At 34.8% G+C, this 10759-nt stretch overlaps 1 pseudogene; it reads right to left on the reverse strand.

The window, feature by feature from the left end:
* Positions 1-5686: 5686 nt before the first annotated feature.
* On the reverse strand, positions 5687-7534 carry LOC150033529 (uncharacterized; annotated as a pseudogene).
* Between the last annotated feature and the right edge of the window lie 3225 nt (positions 7535-10759).

Raw genomic sequence — 10759 nt, forward strand, 5'->3', positions numbered from 1 at the left:
TCTCCCCCCACAGGTAGTGGTCAAATCCTCTGAAGATAGCTCTGCATTTGCTCTGCCACTAAAGGATAAAAAGATTTGTAACCCGTCTGTTTAGGTGGTTACTGTTAATATTGTACACATGTTACTGTTGTTCATATAGGGACTAGGGTTTTTCGGTTTTGAGACTTGTGAATCTAGTGTTGTAATGAGTCTAAATATGTTATGTTCTGAATTAATAAATTTTGGCCTAAAGACATTCCGTTGTATATAAGTTATATTTTGGTATCCAAGTTATTCCGCAAGAATTATTATGCAGTAAGTGTCAGGCAAAGGGTTGATAACTGCTGTAGTGACGCCCTTCTCTAGGCTAAGAGGGTGGTCTGGGGCAGGGTGTGACAGCTTGGTATCAGAGCATAAGTTTCTGGGAAAGTTAAAGAGTTAGCTGATACCAGCTTGGTATCAAAGCAAAGGTATATGTGAACTTGGGAAAGGTTTGAGCTAGCATAAGGTTTTGGGTGAAAGAGAGAGTTCATGCATTAGATTAAGTCCCATAGATAAGTCCCTAACATGTGTACTTAATAATTAGGCAAAGATGCTGAGGAGAAGTGGAAAGTGGAGCAAGCAGACTGAGGAAAGGAATGTTGACCCTACCAACGGAGGTTCTGAAGTTAGACGGGACCCAGATTCGAAAGGAAAAAGAGTTAGAGACTCAGTAGAGTAGAAAGCAACTTCTGCAAACGAGTCGAGTAGACCAAGGGTAGATGTAGAACCCCAGATGAAGGATCAAGTATTTGATAGAATCACTAAAAGATTGGCACCAAGTGTAGGATCGATTCAAAACGATCCAGAAAAGAAATTTGGCATTGAGAGGCTGAAAGCTTTAGAAGCCACGACGTTCGATGGAGCTATAGATCCAATAAATGCTGAGATCTGGTTGGATTTGATTGAGAAATGTTTTAAGGTTATGAAATGCCCTGAGGACTGTAAGGTCGAGCTAGCGGCATTCTTGCTACATAAAGGGGCTGAGAAATGGTGGAAAGTGATAGAAGCCAGAAGGAATAGTTCAGAAACTATGACTTGGTTTGAGTTCAGACAGGTATTTGAGGATAAATACTACACTAGTTTTTTTAAAGAAGCAAAGAGGGAGGAATTCCTTAGGCTAACTCAGGGAGTGATGACGGTTGCTGAGTATGAACAAAGATTTACTGAGTTATCTCAGTATGCCCTTCTGATCATCGCGGAAGAAAAAGAGAGGTGTAAGAGATTTGAGAATGGCCTAAGAAGAAAAATACGTACACCCGTTACCTCTACATCCAATTGGGTGAATTTTACTCAGTTAGTTGAGATCACTATCCGAGTAGAGCAGAGTGTAGCAAGGGAAGATGTACTCCAACCAGGTGAAGGACAGTTTATGATGCCTGGAGAAACAAGAAGTAAGAGATTTAGACCCCCGTTCTGTGGACAGTGGGGTATAAGGTCTTCTGGAGGCATGAGCCAACAAAGTTCAGGTCGAAAGAGGTCAAGACCTACAGCTGGACAGAGGGTAGATCAGTATCAGGTCGTGCTAGCGAGTCAGTAGCTAGTACAGGGAGAAGACCACTTTGTATAAACTGTGGAAGATCTTATACAAGAGTATGTTATGGCAATAGGAATGTGTGCTTCCAGTGCGGACAAGCGGAACATTTCAAGAGAGATTGTCCTTAGCTTGGTCATGGAGCATAGAGTGAGCAAAGAGGACTTACACAGACTATAAACCAACCTAGAGCGACCAAAACTAGAGGAGAGGGATCTGGTATAGCTAAGCAGAAAAGGGTAGCTAGACGACCCCAACAGCAACAGCAGCAGCAGCAGGGTAGAGTATACGCTATGACACACCAGGAAGCGAAGAGGCTCTAGATGTCGTAACTGGTACGATAACTTTATGTAATCAATCTACTTATACATTATTTGATCCTGGTGCTACGCACTCATTCATATCTAGCATATGTGCATTGCATATAGATAGAGTGCCTAAGCATATGAATGAGAATTTGTTTATCTCTATGCCTGTAGGAGATACTTTAGTTGTACATGAGTATTATAGGAACTATGAAGTAATCCTTGGAAATCAGAGTTTTTGGGTTTAGTGGAGAAAACCAACTTTTCCAAATTTGTGTTTTTCCAATTTTTTCTAATTTCAAAATGATTTCTAAAATCAATGATTTCAAAAAATTGAAAAAGTTTATTAATTTTACAAAATTAATTTCATAAATTAATTTTCTAAAATAATAATAATAAATAATTAATCAAACAACTTAATTAATACTAATTAATTTAATATCAAATATTATATTAATTTTACACAAATTCCACCATCATGAATTCCTATTCATGAATTTAGTATTTAAATCATATTTAAATATTAATTGATTCTCAAATTCCGTTTAATTCCAAAAATTAAACAAATAATTATAATACATATAATTACTGATTCTTTTACTTCTAAATTGAATATTTCAAATTAATTTATCACGCTACTCTAAGGCTAATCCATTTATGAGCTAGTAGGGGGACCTCGTGGACCTACAGATCATAGGCTCCAACGATCCGAGATTAATTGGCTAAACTCTTTACACCGAATTAACCCCCATTCGTTAACTAATGGGTCACTCCACTAAAGCCCATAGTTACACTCCTCTCACTGTAGATATATTATGTCCACTCGATATAACCATGATTAGTAAGTTAACCTTTCACATGTTGTTCGTAATAACGACTGGGTCAAATGTCTGTTTTACCCCCGAGATTACCTCTTGTTTCTTAAGTCCCACTAGTCCTCTAATGAACAATTGGTCTGTGATCCAATCAACAAACCGAGTCCTTCTCAGGGCAATGAGAGGGTGGGACCCCTTGTTCAAGACCTGGAGTCAGCACTTAAAGAAACAACCTCTCTAGTATCCCTAAAAGCGAGTAGGAGTGAATTCCATCTTGCACCCTATGTCCCCAGCTATCTATTCGGTCTTATCCCTGAAATGAAGGTTTATTGAATTTGTGCTGTTGCGCCAACCCTCACCCATGAAAATCTAAGGATAATCTCGAATAAACAGAAGTTCATAGTTAGCTCAGGATTAAGGTCAAGTTATCTAGGTCATCGCTTTGAAATAGTCAGTCTTAAAAAGTAAACAGCGTTATAAAGTAAGAATGACTGATTTCGTGGTCCAATCTTGTACAAACTCATCAATTAAACTAATATATGAGGTTATTTCATGTATTCTAAACAAGTATGTAGAGACATACAAGTGGATCTTGTTTAAATAATAACCTAAATGGTCTGTAGTAGATGGATAAGGCTGGGTACCTTATCCTTGTGACACTATGGATACGACCCACTTTGTAAGTGTTACAAGTGTTGTAAAGTGCTACAAATGATCTAATCCTAATCATTCATGTGGAGACATGTGAGCGAGGTATCCTATACAAATAGTTTGTATAAGATCGGACCACGAAATGATTAGTCTCTTTATATAACGCCATTAATAATAGAGACTTACATTTTACTTAGATGACCATAGGTGACATTTCACAACTCTTGTTCATGATGGCGGTCATGTGGCCAGATTGCCAACTTAACAAGCCTACCATTTTGGGGATTCGTCTGACTGGCGAGTTAGGAACATAGCTATACGAGATAGAATTCACTCCTTCCCCGATGCAGGGGCAAGTAAATAAATTACTCTCTTAAGGGTTGATTCCGAGGCTTGGACATAGTGGCCACACCCTCTCTTGGCCCGAGAGGGACTTGGTCATACACTAGAAGAAATTCGGGCTTTAATGTCGGTTTTAAACTAACATTAAAGGGCTTTAATGTCGGTTGACAACTGACATTAAAGATAGTATTATTAAAGCCTTTTAATGTCGGTTGCCTTTAATGTCGGTTTTAAACCAACATTAAAAGAGCTTCAATAACACAGCCTTCAATGTCGGTTGCAACCGACATTAAAGGTCTTCAGTGAAATTTCCAATCGACATTAAAACCTGTTTTTTTTTTTAAATTCTTAACCGACATTGAAGCCCGAATCTGTCCCTTTTTTTTTAAAAAAAAAAATTTCGTTGCCGAATCCATTTTTTTGGTCAATAAGTTAAAAACAACATTATATGTCTCGTGTTGGGTCAGGAAATGTCCGTCGTTGTTTTATATTAAAAAGTATAAAAAAATTTGCATGACAAGCCTATCAATATTTGTCTTCCACCTATGAATTTATCCACAAACAAGAATCAATATTTCCAATCCATTACATATACTCATCAATATTTGTCTTCCATCTATGAATTTATCCATTAACATTTGCATAACAATACCAGAACCAGACTTTCATAGAATACTACTTACATCAAAGCCATCATTTCTCTCATTCACAAATATCAATTAGTACTAATTCCATGAATACTTAACACCAAATACCTCATGAATACAAAAAATATATTATACATAAATCTTCCAATAATAAACAGATCATGTCTTCCACCTATGAATTTATTCACAAACAAGAATCACAATACCAGAACCAGACTTTCATAGAATACTTACACCAAGCCAATTTCTCTCATTCACAAATATCAATTAGTACTAATTCCATTCACAAAGATCATGGTTAGATAAATTTACATTCATTCTAAGCTAGCATTTACATTCTATTGAGACAAAAAACAAGAATTACATCCTTACACAAATCGGCCAATAAAACTTGTCCATTGGGTTCGAATTACGTCAATCTCTCCTTGCGTTTATGCATCTTTTGTATTGAACTACAAAAAGGAAAAAAAAAAAAGATAAATTCAACATTAGTTTACGTCCATTTATTAAATTAAAGCTAGTACTATATAAAAAATAAATAATTTACGTACGAGGCTAGTAATGGGAGTAGTAGGATTATGCCCTACTTTGTGTTTATACTTTTGCATATAGTACCCGCATCCTATAGAATCTAATTGACGAGGGCACTACTTATAAAGAAGTTAAAAAAAATTGTTAAATTGTTATAAAGAAGTTGAATGAACATAAATTTTTAAAGAATGAATGCAAATTTACCTTTACAGGTTTTCATTTTGGAGAAGACCGATGGTGTTGGAGATCGTGCTTGGCTTGCCTTGTTTTTCAATCCACTAAATAGTTTAAAAACATTAATTAAACATAAATACTTCAATTAAGAGCTAAGAAAGTTCAATTACACTTACATATTTATAACTCCATGAAAATCCTCTTGAACCTTATTTCAAAGAGAGTCCAAAACATAAACATAATTTTCTTGTAGATTGATTACAATCAATATCCAATGATAACTATAATAAGCAACAATTTTGAAATATTAGTACGTGTATAATGCAAATTAAAAATAACTTAAGAACTTGTATCTACTTACCTTATGTTATATGGAATGAGACTAATTGGTCTAAATTAGCCAATTCTAGTTGATTGGCTAAATTTCTGATCGTCGGATATCTTGAGACTTCACGTGTGGTGATATTCTTGCTTCATCAATTATAAAAAAAAACTTCTTTGTAATATCACGACCACATTCATCCCAAAGATACCTAAACAAAGTAAAAGTTATTATTTATCAACATGAAACAAAGTATACATGAGTGAATCTAGATGAGTAATACTTACGCAATGTATGTCAAAATACACATATAGCCTATTTCAACCATATTGCAATATTGGATCAGATCATCGCAGGCCTAAATAAATAAATTTGTCTCTTCCAAATATATGCTCGTCCAAAGTGATACGGATCATGTCTACATCGTTCATGTTATGCATGACATGTCCGTTCAATAGTTTGATAGTACCATTGGTGTTAGTATATTTGGAGGACTGGCTGAAGCTCTTAATTGGTGAATGATCCTACCATAACCAAAGTTACAAAAATTCAAAGTAGGAAAAATAATAAATAACCAAACTCATATATACTGAAAAGAGACATACTTTTTTCTCGTCAACCATAACTACAAGTTCACGAGGCCATTTTACGAAGTTGCCCATTGCTTGCTTTAAGAACTCTATTTTACCCTTCACAGGAATTGGTATAGGCAAATCTTCTCCAATGACAATGTCAATCAGAACTTTAACAGTTAAGCATGATACATCATCATCAAATGTTGTGGCTACTGCAACAATATTATCTACAGTTCCTATAGCCAAGTGGCATGGTGTCCCCTTAACAAATTTAAAAGAACTTATGTCATGCATGGTTAAGCACGTACAATATGATTAAAATTTAAAAGTCACAACAAATAAATTACCTCCAAATCTTCTTTAGACATCTTCTCAGTATCTTCTTCAGATGCACTTAGTGCAACACTTCCAACAGATGATTTGGACTGATGAGATTGTTTACTGTTAGTTCTTTCTCTTGACATTTTACCATGTCGAACAATTTTTTTACTAGGGCCTCCTTCAGTTTCTTGGCTCATAGAGGACTTTGGTTTTACTAATTTGAAATATTGAGAATGGGAAACAAAATCACACATTCCTCTAACACGTACCCAATGCTTCGGTGAGAACATCTTCACCTTCATGAACTTCAGCCAATTTATTCTGTAAAACATATTACAATTTTCACACAATATCTATATCATCTTAAACTTATATATATGTCATCTTAAATTTTGCATAATATATACTTACAATCCGATTGGCACATTCTCGAGTAACTTCATCAAAGTATTCATTATTCTTTCCTTTTCTTGCTTCTTTCCATAAAGTCGCCCGATAAGAAGGGTCATTCGATAGGTTCTACATGAACATACATATTTAATTAGCATAAACATATTAGAATAAAATATTTAATTTAAGTCGAATAACTCACTAATTCTTGGGCAAGATTCGCATAACCCTTCCGAGAAATGTGGTGATTATATACACATTTCGCACGTCTTTCCTTTTGAACACGACTGATTTTCTATACAACAAATCTAGTTGAAGTTACCTATCAAAACAATGATAATGTTGACATGTAATTTATTGTGAATGACTTACCTCCCATTCTTCACTCAATCGTTCATTGACGAACGATGTCCAATGATCTTGCTCTATATGAGAATATTGTTGCGGTGGAAATTGCAAGACCGAGGTTCATCCTTAAATGGAAGTATGAACTTTTGAGTCAACGTTGTCTTGAAAGTCTAAAACTTCCTAGATGCAGACATTAGTATACACTGTTTGAACTTAGAGTCCACATTGAACGACATCTACACAATGAAAAAAATAGTTAAACAATAAACTAATAAACTACTATGCACATGAATTAAAAGTTTAGAAAACATACCTCTACACAATCAAAAAGTTTGTCTTTTAAATGGTTTGGAACTTTTTTCCAAGAATCATACGTTGAATTTATTGTCGAACACAAACTCCTATATAACTCTGCATCTTCTTTGCTTCAGATCCAACCGATTGTCCATGTTCATTATAATCGATGGTCAACCGTTGCCCAGATGTCCTTATTTGTGCCAACTCAGACATTGTAGTTGGGCCACGTGGTATACTTATTCTACTATGTTTTTGTGGGATCATATTTCTATCATCCTCGCTACTACTTGTTGAAGTTTCCATGTCAATCTGCACACAAAAAAAAAAAAAAAAAACATTACTCACACAAAAAACATATAATCTTAATATTTAAATACATATAACCATAGTAAATGACATACCATGTTTAATACATTATTTATCAACCCATCTACTCTCACAATCATATCTAATGTATGTAGATGTTGTATCATCAATCTCAGTAGATGTATCAACATTGGGCATTCTTTACATACCTTCATAACCACACTCTTATAGCATGGCTACTATTTCATCTTCATAAAAATCATCCTGAATTGTTCGTTGTGGAGATGTTAAAACAATTGACCAACCCTAATTTGCGGGATCTTTTACATAGAACCCTTGTTTTTCTTGGGAGGCTAACATAAATGGGTCTAATTTATGTCCAATACGATTGAGGTCCATAATAGTAAACCTAAACTCGTCTGTTTTGACTCCAGTTCTATTCTCAACCCAATTACATTTGAATAAAATAAATGATAATTCATGATAGTCAAGCTCCCATATTTCTTGTATTACACTATAAAAGTTCATATCTGACATGACGAGCCTTTTTATCCTTAGCACTAGAGTCTTGCATTGTGGTAGCCGTTATACTAACTCCACTATTTTGAACCCTTCTAACATCATCCCGATTCTTTGTGTGATGCTAGTAACCATTGACCACAGAACCATAATATTTTGCCACCATTGACCATATAGTCCATTAGCTATCCATCTCAAAGAAGGCGATATGGAATTTTTGGGAACTTCGAGAGCTAGTGCAACCTACGATATATTTCATAATATTTTAGTAGTTAACATTTAATTATACATCAAATAGTAGGTCTCTAGAGATTACCTATGTAGATAACCACCGACTTAATGTACGATTATGCTCTTCTTGAAGCCACTTTCTACTTTTATTTTTACCATAATTGAGCATATGTTGCCTATTATAAATGACGAAGTTAGTAGATTATTGAATAATCAAGTAACCTAAAATGAGAATAAGATGGAGATCTACATACTCGACGTAAGGAAGTACATCATTTACATTTTGAATGACATAAAGATGAGCTTGATCCAACTCATCCTTACTCGATTTGATAAAAGGAGCTGACAATGCTCTATCAATGTTTGAATTCACTTTCTTTGTTGATGAGTTTAGCCCAATAGAATTAACACCAGATACAAATTCAGAACAAAACTCTATAGTCTTTTCAACAATATAATTTTCTCCAACACATCCTTCTGGTCGATTTCTATCTTGTACATAAGTTTTCAACACTTTCATGTATCGTTCAAAAAGATACATCCACCTCAAATAAACAGGTTCACAAAACTTAACTTCTCTTACGAGATGCACTACAAGGTGTATCATTATTGTGAAGAATGATGAAGGAAATACTTCTCTAAGAGCCATAGAGTGACAACGATATCCTCTTGCATAACCTTTAACTGAGATGAATCGATCGCCTTGCAACATATAGCATTAAAGAAGAAGCATAGGCAAGTAATTGCAAGTCTTACATGTTTGGGTAAAATATCACGAATGGCTATCGGTAATAATTGTTGCATAAGAACGTGATGATCATGCATTTTAAGTCCGTAAAGTTTCAAATCTGTGAGCGACACTAAACTTTGAATGTTCAATGAATAGCCTTCAGGTACTTTAATTTCTGATAATACCTTACAAAAGCTCAATTTCTCAGCTCGTGTTAATGTATAACATGCGGGAGGTAAAAAGACTTTTTTCTCTCCTACTTGAGGGGCTAACTCTGATCTAATGTTCAGTTCCACTAAATCTAATCGAGTCCTTATTCCATCCTTCGTTTACCAGGAATATCAAGCAATGTGCCAATAAGATTTGCACATACATTCTTTTCAATGTGCATCACGTCTAAACAATGTCGCACGTCAAGATACTTCCAGTATTCTAATTGACAATAATAGAATTTTTCTTCCAATAAGTTGAAGTGCTATCTCCACTATTCTTTTCTTTGATACTTTTCTTACCAAATGAATATTGATACTTACTTGTTTCTGCAAGAATTTTTTCCTCACTCAATGGTTCTGGACCAAATTATAATTCTTGTGCGCCATTAAAAGCTTTCTTTTGTTTCCTATATTGATGATGGCGGGGTAGAAACTTGCGATGCCCGAGATATGCCATCCTCTTCCCTTTTGGTAAATAAGTGGATGAAGTATTGTCTCCACAAATTGGACATGCATGATATCCTTTAACCGTACAACCACACAAGTTACCATACGTAGGAAAATCATTAGTGGTCCATAATAAAATGGCTTTAAGCATGAAACGTTGTCAAGTGTAGTAACATTCTACCCATCTTTCCAAATTTTTTTCAAGTCATCTACTAACGGAGCTAAATAAACATCTATGTCATTTCCCGGTTGTTTAGGACCAGATATTAGTGCAGTCAACATAAAATATTTTCGCTTCATGCACAACCGTGGAGGTAGATTGTACGTCCCTAACATCATTGGCCAACAATTATATCTACTACTAAGATCTCCATGTGGATTTACCCCATTTGTCGAAAGAGCAAGACGAAGATTTCTAGGTTCTGACCCAAACTCTAGCCACAGATTGTCTATTTTTTTTCCATGATAGAGCATCTTTGGGATGTTTTAATAAACCATCTGTTTCTTTCTTTTTTTTTTTTTTAGTATGCCATGTCAATAAACTTTCTGTTTCTTTACTTCGAAACATTCTTTCAAATCTTGGAATTGGGGGGAAATACCACGCGACTTTTGTTGGGATATTCTTAGCCCTTTCATTTAAATTTTTTTGAAGCTTCCATCTTGACGTACCACAAATAGGGCATACATTTGCATTAGAGAGTTCTTTTCTAAACAAGCAATGATCATTTCTACATGCATGAATCTTCTCGTACTTCATTCCAAGAGTACCCAACATCTTTTTTACTTCATAAGTAGAAGTTGGAATTTCATTAGGAGTAGGTAATATTTCATGAATTAATTCCAATAACTCAGTGAAACTCATATTGCTCCATCCAAATTTAACTTTTAAATTTTATAAGTTTACCAATGTAGATATTTTGGAAAAAGTTTTACAATTTGGGTACAATGGTTTCTTTGCATCATCTAATAATTCTTCAAAATTATCGCTTTTTCCACTAAAATAGTTATTGTAAGCAGCCTCAAAGATTCCAATTGTGTCATCAA

This window comes from Benincasa hispida, chromosome 10, assembly GCF_027475165.1.
Source record: "Benincasa hispida cultivar pf3 chromosome 10, pf3_genome.v1.1, whole genome shotgun sequence".
NCBI classification, from domain to species: Eukaryota; Viridiplantae; Streptophyta; class Magnoliopsida; order Cucurbitales; family Cucurbitaceae; genus Benincasa; species Benincasa hispida.